Below are 8,954 nucleotides of genomic sequence, written 5' to 3' on the forward strand. Positions count from 1 at the left end.
TCGACAGCGCACAGTGTGCTTTGAGGTAGCAGCCAAAATGCAAGGCAAGTTTATTTATATCGCACAATTCAACAACAAGGTGATCCCAAGTTCTTTACAGAACATTAAAAAACAAAAACAGATAAAAAGCATGATTTAAACGTGACGTGCCCGTGAGCTCCGCCGGCAGCCAGCTGTGCCAGAGTGACCGAGCCCCAGGCTGAGAGGCCAAAGGCACCCCACCCCCGAAGGAGCCCGAGCGAGCCCCAGGCTCCAGGCCCCGACAAGCAGTACCTGGACGCCCATCCCCGGACACAAAGAACCACCAATGCACCGATGTCTGAGGGCGTCTGCCACTGGCAGGGGGAGTGGTGGGGGGAGATAGGCCTCCATACCTTGGAGGGCCTGAGATGTCCCCAGAGAGGTGGTGTCTGATACCCGACCTGACATATGGACACAGACAAACAGGCACACACAGATACAAACATCCATTCCCACCCTCATGCTCTCATATGCAATTACTCAGCAGCAGGTAAGCGCATAGCCCCTCCTGGTAGCCCTCAAAGTCTACGTGTATTTAAAATTGAGAGGTGGGCAACGGCGCCAGGGGTGAGGTTGTACACCCTGATGTGATTCTGATCTGGGAAACATTAAAGACATTCATAGCCAGACTGCTGACTTTGTGTTTTTATTCAGTCGCCTAACAGAAGTGCAGTGAGAAACGATTTACCCCATCCTGATTTCTTAGCTATTTGCATATTTGCCACACTTACGTGTTTCAGATCGTGAAGCAAATTTTTATGATAGATAAAGATGACCAGAGTCAGTATAAAATAAAGCTTTTACATGTATTGCTGGGAGGTCGGCAGCTCCCTCCACTGCTTGGCCCTCTGTGAAAAACAACTGGGATCCAGCTTCCCTGTGATGCTGAATTATATAAGCGGAAGAAAATAGATAGAAGGATGGATGATTGTATTTTGTGTACAATCATTGAAGTGTAAAAAGGGTTGGCCCTCCGTGGTGCCCTAAGCAAAGTTTGATTTTTGGGGCCCTTTAATAGTGCCAATAATAGTGATTAATGATCACCTACTATAAATGTATTTCATTTTCTAATGTTGATGTTGTTGTAATCCACAGTGAAAAATGTCATAAAAACAGATAACAGATTTGCAACTTTCATGAAAAATGTTTTCATTAATATTTAAAAAAAAAAACTAAGCAAAACACCTCCCCCTGCTGGCCACACAGAGAAACAATAGATAAAACCTGAGAGCTGCACAGTTGCAGCAGTGTGGTTTACGTCATTCTGTTGTCAGCCTGTTTTACACATCGGTGGTTTCTTATTGACGTGTAAAAAGATCTGAAATCGTAGTAAATTCAGCTGCTATTGTGGGCTGGGGATGATTTACACTTAACATTTTAATAACTGGGTATTGAATGTCAGAGGCCCAATGTTCCCTCTAAATTTTCACGTGTCTGAGCGAACACACAAACTCCCTGAGCGGTTCCTTGGACCACTGTGAGCGACATCAGACGTGTGCACTGTGGTCACGCCGGCATCGAATCCATCCAAGTTTCATGGTTTATTAAAATAATCAAATTACAGCGTTTACATTTATGTTAGACGACTTTTAATTAACTGCTTCAGCCCATTTACAATGAAAATGTAAAAGAAATCTTGTTCATGACCTGTGTAGTATGTTAACACTGTTGGAAGTAAAAATAACTTGAACTCCAATTTCGAAAACACAACTTTCTTTTCTTTTTTTTATAAGGCTCTGACTTGTATTATGAGTCTGTGGTCTGGGAGAGAGTCTGTAACTCTCTGTCTCCAAAATACAGTATATAATGACCAAAGCTGGGCAATTAATCAATCAATCAATCAATCAATCAATCAATCAATCAATCTTTATTTATAAAGCACTTTTCATACAAAAAAAGTAGCACAAAGTGCTTTACATGGTTAAAAGCAGCCCACCCCACCCCACACTCTCATTAACATAAACGATCATGAATACACACATCCCCCCCCCTCCCACACACACGCACACGCACACTTAAAGAGTAAAATTGGGCTGGGTACGCATGAGCCAAGTGAGGAAACACTATCACAGGGAGCCGTCTGCACCGGGAGCCTCCAGGCTGGGCACACAGCAGGAGGGAGGCAAAGAAGCCCCCCAGCCAGGCTGAGAGGACCCCCAGAGCCCCAGCAGCCACGGTCGATCACAGCCCCGGTGCAGAGAGCCCCCTCCGAGGAAACACTGGAGATATGACACAATAGGATATATACAGGGTAAAAAGATAAAGTAAATAAGAACGGGATACAATAGAAATAGAAATAGAAATAGAGTAAGAAGATAAAAAATGAATAAGAATAAAATCAATAAATATTAGGTAAAACCTAAATTAATAAATAGAATAACAGGATAGAATACATAAGCATAAAATAAATAAACGTTAGGTGAAAGCTAAATTAAAAAGGTGGGTCTTGAGCCTGTTCTTACAAACATGTACGTTCTCTGCGGCCCTGAGCTCCTCCGGCAGGCTGTTCCACAGACGAGGACCATACCACTGAAAAGCTGCCTCTCCGTGAGTATGTGTCCTGACTTTGGGAACAGTCAAAAGGCCAGTGCCAGAGGACCTCAAGGTCCGCGAGGGTTCATATGGTAAAAGCAGATCTGAGAGATAAGCCCAAGACCATTAAGACATTTAAAAACCAACAAAAGAACTTTAAAATCGATCCTGAAACACACGGGGAGACAATGCAGCGATTCTAAAACCGGTGTAATGTGGGCCCGCCCTCTGGTCTTCGTCAGCACACGAGCTGCAGTTTTGTAAAAGTTGTAAGGGTGATATATTCTTTTTGGGGAGACCAGAGAGCAGGGCGTTACAGTAATCAATGCGACTGCTAATAAAAGCATGCATCAACATCTCCGTGTTGGCCCGAGAGAGAATAGGGCGGACTCTGGCTATATTCTTTAAATGATAAAATCCCATTTTGGTTACATGTTTAATATGTGGGATAAAACCAAGCTCAGAGATAAAAATAACACCCAGGTTTTTCACTTGTAGTGAAGGACATAGTGAAAATGCCTGTAATTTAGACAAGAGTTTCTCTCTCTGAGCCTCAGGACCGATGATTAAAACTTCAGTTTTGTCCTGGTTAAGCTGTAAAAAGTTTTCTGCCATCCAAGATCTTATATCTAAAATACAGTTAAAAAGGGCATCCATTGGTCTGGTGTCACCGGGAGACACGGAGATGTACAGCTGAGTGTCATCCGCGTAACTGTGGAAGTTCACTCCATGCCTCCTGATGACACCGCCAAGAGGGAGCATATACAAATTAAAAAGTACAGGGCCTAAAACCGACCCTTGGGGCACACCACATGTCATTTTATGGATCTGAGAGGAGCAATTAATTATATAGTTACTTCTTCAAAAAAGTTACTCAGTTTGGCAAACAAAGTTTTTTGCAGCTATTTTTTTAAATGCAGCCAAGGCATTTTTAAATAAACATTTCAAACTATTTACAGAACAATCAGCTGTTCTGCATCAAATCTGATGCCACACAAATTATTTGTGTCACTCCAAAAATTTATTTCTGTCCACTATGAGATGAAGGAGAACAACAGCCTGATACCTGCAGGCCTGACAACAGGAGATGTATCACTCCTGTAACACCTGTAGCATTCAGCAGTCGCCTCATTGTTCTGACACACACAACAAAACTATTGACTACACTACACACTAACTACACACTAACTACACAAGATTTCGTTTCTTAACAACTAGATGCCACGTTGCCATATCATTTTTTGATTGGTCGACATGGTACTTTTTTGGACGAATAGGAAAGGCAGAGGGGGAGGGGTTTGTTTTTGCTCACAGGTGGAGAGCGCTTTCGAGACTTTTTTCTTATAAAACGCCGATTTAACCGTTTCTTCCTGCAGTAAATATAAACAACCAGTATTCAGGAAGAAAACCAAACATTGCATATTTTTTTTATCACAACTCTGGTTTTACGTGGCCGATCAACACAATTTAAAAACTGGTATAAAGTCCCCAATTTTTCAGTCAATTGTTCCGTCTGTCCTGCTCACATCTCCAATGGTTGTACACGTTGTCAGTAACGTGGCTTCACTCCACATCAGCCACGCCGCTTTGCCAGCTAAAACACCGGTGTCGGCACATAAGGACGCTGTCATAGTCTGTCAACAAGGTTGATTGGCTGCGCATATACGCATCATTGGCTGGACTATGTGATAAGGTGGCATCGTTCCCATATGGGAGCAGCCAGTCACTTACTGACTAACACTGCAAAACAGAATTGTTAAAGTATTAATTTTAATTTCAATTCAGGTTAGATTTTTTTTGTGCGCAACGCAGAATTTCTGTGCGCAGAGACTGTGCCAGCAGTGCGCAATTGAGCACGTGCCCAGCTTAGAGGGAACATTGCATAGGCCCACTAAAAGTTACAAAATAAGCTAATGTCAAATACATTTACTGTAAACACATCAGAAGGTTATTCATGTGGCAAAAAGTTAGATGTATACAAAATGTTGCAGGGAAACAGAGAAGGAGCTCATATAGGTTTGAGTTTTATTCACATCTATTGTGCAGGTACAAATAACAGAGTGGAAAACTTTATATTTTGTGTTTGCAAACATTAATTTATGAAGATTCATTAACATGAGTGTAGCACAAAGTAAAGGTGAAAGCAGTATTCTGACACGACAGTGCAATCAAAACACATTTTGCCACTACAATCTGTGAATAATTGTGACAAACAACTGTCATTTTAATATTGGACAAAATAGGTTCCAGAGTGTGGGGGTGCCTACTGGGGTCAGCGGGGGAGCTCGCCCCAGGGAGGGGCCGCTTGCCCCTCCCTTTCTTCCCTCCCCATCCTCAGCTGCCTCCCTATTCCCACTCTACCACACCCACCCACACACGCAGGGCTTGGGGTGCAGGTATGTCACCAAGGTGCAGGGGAGGCACTCCCCCTCTGTCCCCTTCTGGCCGCCTGTGCCTCAATTTTATTCTGCAACCCAGACATCCACATTACTCACACTCTCACATAACACATACATATAGGGCCTTGGGGGTGTGCACGTTTTACAGCATCCAGAGGATGGTCGGTGTATTCCAACCCACCCCTGGCGCTGGTGCCCTACCTTCAATTTTAAATGCATATAGACACTGAGGGTTTTCGGGAAGAGCCGTGCTTCTCTCTGAGAGGAAGCAGGAACCATGAGCAGGCGTAGGGAGGTTTGAGGTCTTCACTCACCCCGGTTCTGTTAGCCGTCAGGGCTGGGGGGCTGGGAGGAGGTGCTGGCCGTCAGACTGGGGTCTGGGATGCGGGGCCTCCCTGCTACTGCAGATAAGGAGGTGGTCCGCTTGACTCCACCCCAGAGAGAAGGGTTACATCTCCTGGGTCTAGGTGCGGCTTGCCCCTCTGGGGGCGGGGGTACCTGGACCTGGGATATAGAGTATGTTTGGGGAGTGCGACTGTCTGTGCAGTGTCTATTTGTGTCTGTCTACATGTTGGGTGAGTGCCGAGTATTTGGTTGTGCATATGGGGTGGGAATGCACGTTTGTGTCCGCGTGCGCCTGTTCGTCTGTGTCTATATGTCAGGTTGGGTCTTAGACTCAACCTCTCTGGGTACATCTCAGGCCCTCCAAAGTACGGAGGCCTATCTCCCCTCACCACACTCCCTGCCGGTGGCTGATGCCCTCAGTTGGTGTGTTGGTGGTCCTTGTCGTCTGGGGCTGGGCGCTCATGTATGTACCGGCTCACTCCTGGTGGCCAATTGGCGGGGCCTGGCGCCTGTGGCCCGGCTGGGCCCCTTCCGGGGGTTGGGATGCCCTCAGGCCTCTGGCCTCTGGGCCTGAAGCTCGGTCCTCTCTGGCACAACTGGCTGCTGGCAGAGCCCGCGGGCACGCCACTGCAACCCCCTCTGGCCTCTGCTCCGTAGCTGCTGGGTGACCTCTCGTTTGGGGCTCTACTCAGCTCTTCCCAGGAGGGTGGCACGGTTCCCCCCCCCCTTTTTGGTGGTCCTCCTCGGGTCCTTGTACACTGGGGCCTCTGGATATCTGCGGCCTGGATCTCCTCCATACCTGCTTCATACCCTGGGGGACGGGGCTATGGCTCCCCACACTCCCTAGCAGATCGTTACATGGAGAAACCTTTGGAATACAAGCATGCTGATCCACACAGGTGTGCACACAGGTGTACACACGGGTGTTCACAGACGTGGACTACACCTTTCTTGGCTGCTGCCTCAAAGCACATTGTGCGCTGTCTATCTTGCGTGCTGCACAATATCGTTTAATATTTAGTATCTACTGTTATCTACTGCTAGCTAGTTTATTGTGATGGTGCTGTTTTTATTATGTTGCTCTTTTTTTGTTTGCTTTCTCTTCTGTTTTTTTTCTCCATACAGGTGATCCAGGTGTTTTGTTAGTTTTTCTTTCTTTCTTCCCCCTTTCTCACCGTCTCTTCTCCCCTCTGGTTTTCTTTCTCTCCCTCTCTTTCTTTCATTCTTTCTCCCTGTCCTATCCCCCAGTCATGTCTGTCCCGTTTGTAGCAACCGAAAATAAAATAAATTCATAATTATAATAAAGGTCAATCAAATGGACCAATATGGCAAGGCCATGATGATCCACTTGGTAAAATAAATCCGCTTGGCATCTTTCTTGGCCTTAAGACAACAATTCTGATGGCTAAAGATCCAAACGGGACACAAAAAAAAAAATATTGGACAAAATAGTTGTGCAGCCCTAACCTGAAATATGCTGTTTGTTCTGAATGAAAAACGTTAGTCTTTGGTAAACATTTTAATCACATTTATAGATGCAATATGTTATTTCAGTTCAGACTAAATGTTACCACACGTTCCCATCATTAGAGCGCATTTAAAGTGTGGAGAAGTCTGTGAAGGTTCTCAGTCATCCAGGTCATCGTAGTCTAAGGAGCTTGGAAAGAAAAGCGTCTGGACTTCTTTGAGTTACTTGAAGACGTTTCACCTCTCATCCGAGAAGCTTCTTCAGTTCTAAGGGTCAAATGGTGGAGAGTCCAAGCTGTATTGAAGAATTTCTAACTTCATGTAGGCTAAACAGCGGCCTAGAATTAGACTCAAAACCCTGCAGTTGCCCAAAATAAAGGGGGCATTAATGTACCAGATTCTACAGAACACCAGAAATAACTGCTAAGATGGGTCCAACACATCTGAGTTCATGCTGGAGGAACTGTGGGACACACTCTGCCAACCATACTTACATATTGTGGCTCTGCCCTAAACTCTGTGTATTCTGGAGGCAGATATTTGATGCTCTCAAAGACATTTTCCAAGGTAAATATTCCACTAAGTCCTACAGTAGCAGTGTTGGGAAGGATTGCAGAACATATTGACTGCAAAGCCAAAACTTGCCTGCTAAATATATGACTCACTGCAGCCCTAAAATGCATAACTATCAGATGGTTAAAACCAGAAACTCCCACATATGGATATATGGATCCAGAGAGTGTATGATGTCTGTCTGATGGAACAAATTACACACTACATACTACCTTTACTGTTACAATGAAGAACACCACCTAATTTTGTGAGCTCACTCTCTCTCTACACACACACACACCTACACACACACACACACACACACACACACACACACACACACACACACACACACACGCACACACACACACACACACACACACACACACACGTGTGCTGGACATTCATGGCTGCTTTGTGTAGTTACAGTTGAATAGAGGAAGTGTAGGATGTATCACTGCTGATTCAAAATAAATAAAAATTTAGTTAAAAAAGAGTAACAATTAAAAAGATGCAACACTGTTGTAATCTTGTTGAAATTTGGACAGCAGGAGGTGTAGTTTCCCTGAGTTTGTTTTCCTGAATTTCTCTGTATTTTTTGTCACTAAGAAGTCAGGAGGCAGCATGAAACATGAAGTAGATTCACAACTTTTTTTAAAATTTGATTAATTATCCTTTACATTTGAGAGTAACAGATAGTTAAGTAAACTAGTTATCATACACTCTTTAAAAAAATGGAAATATAAATATTTAACATCAGATTTCTCACAGAAACACAGAATTTATATCAATAACCCTAAAACATAAAAAGCAACTTGTCCACCCAAGTTGTGAATGCAATAACATGAGAACGAAGGGACGTAGGAGTTTCAAACTGATACCACAGGTGTATCTATAATTGGTTTAAAATCAGTAACCTTGACCTTGAGGTCAAATTTTTATGAAAATCTTGTAAATTGATAACTTGAGAACATGGCGACATAGGATATAGAAATTCATTACATAGGTACATCTGCTGGGAGGCTGAGGGGCACTACTGGCTGTTGCTAGTAGTTTTTCTTTGAAATTTTCTGTTTGATTAAAACAATGCAGACTGAGTCATCTACAACAAAGATATGATTACCTGACAAAAGGAATCTCATATACATGTCTATTCAGTAAAAGAAATTAATTGTGTTTAAAGCAAACAGATAAAGGGATCAGTGATGGCAATTATTTGTCATTGTCTTACTTGTCTTAGCCCAGTTAGGTAAACATTAACAATTGTGGTGGCAGATTTATTTTGTCATGTATTAACTGAGAGCCATGCTAGGCTCAGGGAGAGTCTGCTGACCGTCTGTCCCGCGGTCATGCAGGGACTTCATCAAGCTTGCTCGTCTGTTCTTTGTGTGTTTTGATTAAAGAATGTTACCTACCGCTCACCGCTCGTCTGCAGGCTTTATTTAAATGGAAAACTTCCACAACAGGCAAAAAAAAAAGCTTTTTGCTAAAAAAAAAAAAAGATTTAGAGCAGAAGTTTTTTGCACTGCATTTTAAAATGAAGATATATTGCATTTATTTACAATTAAAGACACAGAGCAGAAAGTGTGTTACTGTTTTACATCCACAGACACACAAGAAAAGAAGCAGGCAACATGA

This window comes from Perissodus microlepis, chromosome 3 (genome assembly GCF_051167445.1).
Source record: "Perissodus microlepis isolate ML-2025 ecotype Zambia chromosome 3, ASM5116744v1, whole genome shotgun sequence".
Classification (NCBI taxonomy): Eukaryota; Metazoa; Chordata; class Actinopteri; order Cichliformes; family Cichlidae; genus Perissodus; species Perissodus microlepis.